Source organism: Narcine bancroftii, chromosome 2 (assembly GCF_036971445.1).
Source record: "Narcine bancroftii isolate sNarBan1 chromosome 2, sNarBan1.hap1, whole genome shotgun sequence".
NCBI classification, from domain to species: Eukaryota; Metazoa; Chordata; class Chondrichthyes; order Torpediniformes; family Narcinidae; genus Narcine; species Narcine bancroftii.
The window spans coordinates 201,186,068-201,193,667 of NC_091470.1; the positions used below are offsets into that span (position 1 = coordinate 201,186,068).

The window sequence follows — 7,600 nt, forward strand, 5'->3', positions numbered from 1 at the left end:
CACATGTACAACCATACACACACATGTTCAACCACACACATGTACAACCACACACACACATACAATCACACACTCACACTCATGTGTACATCCATACACTCACACACTCATGTACAACCACACACTCACACACATGTACAACCACACACTCTCACACACATGTACGACAACACACTCACATGTACAACCATACACACACATGTTCAACCACACACATGTACAACCACACACACACATACAATCACACACTCACACTCATGTGTACATCCATACACTCACACACTCATGTACAACCACACACTCACACACACATGTACAACCACACACTCTCACACACATGTACAACAACACACTCACATGCATACACATGCATACATATACCAACACACACACTCACACTCTCACACACTCACACACATATACACATGTTCACACACACATAAACACAACTCCTTAAATACATAAAGATTCACCATTAAACTAACTGGCCATCACATACAAACATACACACAGACATCAAGTAAAAATACAAAGTCCAATGCAAACACACACAGACCCACTCTGAAACACAGATCCATCTTTCCAATCACTTACAGGGATTAACACAAGCATGACACTCACGGAGACACACACAAAACGCTTGCAAAATCTCCAACAGATCATAAATTCAGATCCACACACATGCAAAGACACTCATGGAACCCCCACACAAACACATAAGGTCAAGCACAGAGACAAACACATACATTGTCTCACACTAATCATTGATCTGTATAGACAATAAAAACCAATCCCACACCTACACACATCAGTCACACATACCTATCTGCATAGGCAGACTAATGCGCATGCGCGCACGCGCGCGCGCACACACACACACGCACACACACGCACGCACACACACACACACACACACACACACACACACATACACACACTCACACACACGCTTGCAAGGAGTGAATCTAGCTGGACTCCCCTGTGGTGCTGTGCCCAGGGATTGCCTTTCGTTTGAATGCTCTGGAGTGGATGTGGCTCCACTTGTGGGGCTGATGCATTAATCAGGTGCAATTAACACGCTTTACACACTATACTTCTCAGTGGGGGGGGGGGAGATGAACCTTAGCTCATTACACTTCTCTGTGGGGGGTGGGGAAGAATGAACTTTAGCTCATTACACTTCTCTGTGGGGGGGGGAAATGAACCTTAGCTCATTACACTTCTCTATGGGGGTGGGAGGGATGAACTTAGCTCATTACACTTTTCTGTGGGGGTGGGTGGGTGAACTTAGCTCATTACACTTCTCTGTGGGGGGAATGAACGTTAGCTCATTACACTTCTCTGTGGGAGGGGAAATGAACCTTAGCTCATTACACTTCTCTGTGGGGGTGGGGGGGGATGAACCTTAGCTCATTACACTTCTCTGTGGGGGGGGGGAATGAACCTTAGCTCATTACACTTCTCTGTGGGGGTGGGGGGGAATGAACGTTAGCTCATTACACTTCTCTGTGGGGCTGGGGGGATGAACTTAGCTCATTACACTTCTCTGTGGGGGGGGGAGAAATGAACCTTAGCTCATTACACTTCTCTGTGGGGGAGAATGAACCTTAGCTCATTATACTTCTCTGTGAGGGTGGGGGGGAATGAACCTTAGCTCATTACACTTCTCTGTGGGGGGGAATGAACCTTAGCTCATTACACTTCTCTGTGGGGGGGATTGAACGTTAGCACATTACACTTCTCTGTGGGGGTGGGGGGGAATGACCCTTAGCTCATTACACTTCTCTGTGGGGGGGGAATGAATGAACCTTAGTTCATTACATTTCTCTGTGGGGGGAGGGGGTGAACCTTAGCTTCTCTTGACCAAGCTCACCTCAGAAGACCAATATTCTCAGACAATGAAGGCCTGTTGAAGCTGTTGTGAGAACAAGAAGTCAATCACTGATGTGTAGACATTAATGACATAATGTCCTGTGACTGCGAGATGACGGCCACACAATCAGCGCATACACAGCTTCGACCCCCTTCTTGCAAAAGGTTTCCAAGGATCTTTTACATTAACCTGATGGAGCATAAGGAGCCCCTACTTCAATGTTTAGAAAGACTGTCCCACAGCCCATCCTGAATCTCAGCTTTGCCCTCCATCAGGTCTGCTCCTACCACTACGTGGCTTCACTTTGAGTGGAGCGGTTCCTTGGCATTGCCCCCTCCAACAGTACAGAGGTCCCTTGGCCCGACCCACCCAGCGTTCCGGGGCTCCCTCTTTGCGTCATCAGATCAGACCTTGTGCTGATTTTAGACTGACCTTTGAGTGTGTGGCCAAAAAGCTACAATGAATTGGTGGACAGCCTGTAGTTTGGCCACTTTGAGACATGAGATCTGTATCTCCAAGGCTTATTCATCAGATGAATTTGTCAATAACTCATCGGGGCCATTTAAATGTGTGCAAATTTTAAACTATTTTAATAACAGCCTTAGTAAAAATAAAATTTGGTGACGTGTCTGCCTTTGACTGGGTTGGCGGTTGCAGGAGTAAAAATGTCAAATCAGGAATGCAAGCTCACCAGAAGAGGCCACAGGTTGATCACTGGGTTATGGTGTGCAGCGACCTACAGGCCGGATTGTACGGTAAGAGTTCATGCTGGAGCTCCAGTCTAGACAATGGAGACAAGTTGCAGAAAACTTTTCAGGCTCCAAAGATGACCTGGAGCGGATTTTAATCCAGAAGTGGATTAGGATCCATGGAGCTGGTTGGGTGGTGGTGGTGGGGGGGGAGTCCATTTCTGAAGGAATTTTCATCTCCCTCTAACAGAGAGAAGTCTGGAAGTGAGGCTTTCTGGTTTCAATACCTTTCTTCAACCTCTCGTAAGATTGAATTGAATCTGTTTGTACACAGAAAGATTCCCAAACCGTTTTGAGGTCATTACTTTTTTTTCCAGTAATTTTGTTTGCATGATTAGCATGAGCTCCGGGATTATCGGGGAGGAAACCCCCCGCTCGTCTGCAGAATGGTGCCCATGAGGGAAGTCAAGCCGCAGAGCAATGTCTGGTGGAATTTAGACCTGAGAACTGTGAGGTGATGGGCCTTGGAGTGTTTAATGACCAGGCACCGTGGTTGGTGGGGCCCTAGGAACTAAGATCCTTAAAGGAGGCCGTACAGGTGGACTAATTGGTAAAGGAGGCCAACTGGATACTTGGCTGATGCGAGAATAAATAACGCGGAGGTTACGGTACAACTTTGTAAAACATTGGTTGTGCCACAGTTAGAATATTGTGTGCAGTTCTGGTCACCACACTGTAGGAAGGATGTGTCTGCATTGGAGAGGGGGTAGAGGAGACTCAGAAGAATGTTGCCTGCAATGCAGTATTATGAGGAGAGATTGGAATAGGTTGGCGTATTTTCCTCAGAGCAGAAGCCGAGGAATGAGGCCTGAAGGAGTTGTTTGAGGCAGAGATTGGACACACAGGTCTCCAGGTGCTGGCCGGTTGCATCACTGCCTGGTATGGAGGTGCCAACTCTCAGGACAGGGTAATAAAATACCTCCAGAGGGTCATTAACTCAGCCTGCGCCAGACTCCACTCCATAGAGGGTGTCTACAAGAGGCGGGGTCTTAAGAAAGCAGCCTCTCTCCTCAAGGACCCCCACCACCACCCAGGTCATGCCCTCCTCACTCTGCTACTATCAGGAATAAGGTCCCAGAGCCTGAAGACGAGCACCCAGCGGCCCAAGGTCGGCTTCTTCCCCCTCTGCCATCTGATTTCTGAATGGACAATGAACCACAGACTCTGCCTCACTTTCTCCTATTTTTTGCACGATTTATCTCTTTTTGAAATGTAACTTACAGGAATATTTGTACCTCAAATGCTGCCACAAAACAACGAATTTCATGATGTGTTCACGACAGTAAATTCCGATGATGATTCTGACAATGAGAAATGTTTCTCTGTGGTGGAGATGTCAAAGATCAGAGGGATATTCTTACCTGGCAGGGGAGAACCGGTGGTCAGGATGGCCAGTCTCTCAGGACAAGGCTATCCCACTGCACTTTATGTGTGCTGAGGCCTGCAATGTCCCCAAATGCGGGACACTCAACGGCAAAATTTGTGCTAGTGGGGGACTGTGTTCGTGCTCAGAAAAAAAGATCAGAGTGGATAAGTTTAAGGTGAAGAGTGGAAAGTTCAGAGGGGATCTGAGGAAGAGGTTGAAATCTCGAATGGCGCTGCCTGAAGGGTGGCAGAGGTAAAGCAGCCACAATCAGAGCCAGCTTCTTGAATCACCTTGGTAAATGTTGGTCAGCCTGGGCATGATGGGCCAAAGGGCCTCTTTCTATGCATTTTGCCTGCAAGCAAGCAGACCATGTCTCAGGCTGTAAATTATCAGTGAGTCTCATTGTGAACCTCAGGACAGTGTGAATCGCACTCCCACTTGGTCTGCATCAGTACCAGACGAGTCATTGTGTGTGTGTGTGTGTGTGTGTGTGTGTGTGTGTGTGTGTGTGTGTATCGGTGTATGTGTGTGTGTTTCTCTCTCTCTCTCTCTGTATATATGTGTGTGTGTATGTATTTCTCTGTGTGTGTATGTGTGTGTTTCTGTGTGTGTGTATGTGTTTCTCTGTGTGTTTCTCTCTCTGTGGGTATGTATATATGTGTGTGTGTGTATTTGCATTGCTATGTGTGTGTATGTGTGTGTATCTGAGTATATATGATATATATATATGTGTGTGTGTGTGTGTATATATATGTGTGTCTATCTGTGTATGTGTGTGTGTTTCTCTCTCTGTATATGTGTGTGTGTATGTTTCTCTGTGTGTGTTTGTGTGTGTGTTTCTCTGTGTGTGTGTTTCTGTGTGTGTGTGTATGTGTTTCTCTGTGTGTTTCTCTCTCTGTGGGTGTGTATATATGAGTGTGTGTGTGTGTGTGTGTGTATTTGCATTGCTATGTGTGTGTATCTGAGTATATATAATATATATATACATGTGTGTCTGTGTGTGTATATATATATATGTGTGTCTATCTGTGTATGTGTGTGTGTGTTTCTCTCTGTATATGTGTGTGTGTATGTTTCTCTGTGTGTGTTTGTGTGTGTGTTTTTCTCTCTCTGCATGTGTATATATGTGTGTGTTTCTCTCTCTCTGTATATGTGTGTGTATGTTTGTGTGTGTTTGTGTGTGTTTCTGTGTGTGTGTGTCTGTTTCTGTGTGTGTGTATGTGTTTCTCTGTCTGTGGGTGTGTATATATGTGTGTTGTGCGTGTGTGTTTGCATTGCTATGTGTGTGTATGTGTGTGTATCTGAGTGTAGGTATATATATATGTGTGTGTATCTGTGTATGTGTGTGTGTTTCTCTCTCTCTGTATATGTGTGTGCATGTTTCTCTGTGTGTGTTTGTGTATGTGTTTCTCTGTGTGTGTGTCTGTTTCTGTGTGTGTGTGTTTCTCTGTGTGTTTCTCTCTCTGTGGATGTGTATATATGTGTGTGTGTGCGTGTGTGTATGTGTTTCTGTGTGTGTGTTTTTCTCTCTCTGTGGATGTGTATATATGTGTGTGTGTGTGTTTCTCTGTGTATTTCTCTCTGTGGATGTGTATATATGTGTGTGTGTGTGTGTGTGTGTATGTGTTTCTCTGTGTGTGTATATGTGTGTGTTTCTCTCTCTGTGGATGTGTATATATATGTGTGTGTGTGTGTGTGTTTCTCTCTCTGTGGATGTGTATATATATGTGTGTGTGTGTGTGTGTTTCTCTCTCTGTGGATGTGTATATATATGTGTGTGTGTGTGTGTTTCTGTGTGTGTATGTGTTTCTCTGTGTGTTTCTCTCTCTGTGGGTGTATATATATATGTGTGTGTGTGTATGTGTTTCTCTGTGTGTTTCTCTCTCTGTGGGTGCGTATATATATGTGTGAGTGTGTGTGTGTGTGTATATGTGTTTCTCTGTGTGTGTGTATGTGTGTGTTTCTCTCTCTGTGGATGTGTATATATATATGTGTGTGTGTGTGTGTGTGTGTTTCTGTGTGTGTTTGTGTGTGTGTTTCTCTCTCTGTGGGTGTATATATATCTATATATATATAGATATATATATGTGTGTGTGTATGTGTTTCTCTGTGTGTTTCTCTCTCTGTGGGTGTGTGTGTGTGTGTGTGTGTGTGTGTGTGTGTGAGCGCCGTCAGTGAACACAGTTACAGAATCCCGCTGAACACTTGGCTCTGTGCCTTTAAGCGATGTCAGTGGCTGCGAACCTCCCCTTTAAGAGGAGCAGATGGCTGGCGGACAGATGTGCTTCATCCGCCAGTGTCAGCTCTGGGAGCCGCGGGATCGCCTGCGCAGCTCCGGCGAGGCAGCGGCGTGAATCAGCCAGTTCTGGCAGCAGGCGGGGTGGGGTGGGGTGGGGTGGGACGGAGGGGGAGGGAGGGGAGGGGGGAGGGGAGGGGGGAGGGGGGGGGGAGGGGGGGGGGAGGGGGGGGGAGGGGGGGGAGGGTAGCCCCCCCAACCAACCAACCAACCAACCAACCAGGGAGGGGCAACTCCGCCACCATCCAGGAGGAGACCACTCGGCCCGAGAACCTCGTGCTGGCTCTGTGGACGAGCTCCCTAACCACACACCCCTCCTCCCAGCTCCTGTTCCCCAGTCTCCCCACGGACCTGAACCCCCCCCCCCTCCCCTCCTTTCCGGGACGGCCCCGGGAAGCCGCGGCCCCTCTCCCAGACTCCGTCTGCGAGGCACTTTCAAGCAGGAACCTCAGGGTGACGGGCTCAGCCGTGGAGTAGCTCGACCAGCATGAATAGATGCACCGAATAATCTCCTTCTGCTTGATGGTTTCAAAAGATATAGGGGTAGAAGTAGGCGAATCGGCCCATCAAGTCTATCCCACCGTTCTAATCAGGAGCTGGTACAACCTCCCACTCAGCCACACTCCTCAGCTTTCTCCCCCAATCCTTGACTGATCAAATCCCTGTCGATCTCTGCCTTAAATACACCCAACGTCCTCACTTCCACAGCCGCCCATGGAAACAAGTTCTGCAGACTGATTATAGAACTACCCCCCCCCCCCCCCACCCCGTTTTAAATCGACGCACTTTTACTCTAATAATGCCCTTTTGTCCAGGAAACATCCTTGCCACATCTATTCTGTCCAGGCCTTTCAGCACTCGAAACACCCTTGTGAGGTCCCCCTCATCCCTCATGCCTGCCAACAATCACTAACTCTTTCATTCCCGGTATCATAAATCTTCTCTGAACCCTCTCCAACATCACCACGTCCTTTCATAAATAAGGCGCCCAAAACATTGCACTGTTCTCCACGTGAGGTCTCACCGGAGTTTTATAGAGTCTCAACATCACTTGTCTGCTGTTCCTCTAGAGATGAACGGCCACATTGCATTCTCCTTCTCCATCACTGTCACAACCTGGAGGTCACCCTTCAGGGTATCCAACGCGAGGACTCCCAAGTCCTTTCACACCTCAGAATTTTAAATTATTTCCTAAATAATAGTCAGCCCGTCGATTTCTTCTGCCAAAGTGCAACTTTCCAACATTTCATCTGCCACCTCATTGCCCGTTCTCCTCATCTGTCCAAGAACCTCATCTTCGGAAGGATGTGGAAGCT

At 47.3% G+C, this 7,600-nt stretch overlaps 1 non-coding gene across 1 annotated transcript; it reads left to right on the forward strand.

The window, feature by feature from the left end:
• The first annotated feature begins 3,975 nt into the window (after positions 1 to 3,975).
• LOC138755924 (U1 spliceosomal RNA) lies at positions 3,976 to 4,135 on the forward strand. The gene has a single exon (XR_011352635.1). It is a non-coding gene; the product is annotated as a U1 spliceosomal RNA (small nuclear RNA).
• Positions 4,136 to 7,600: the final 3,465 nt, after the last annotated feature.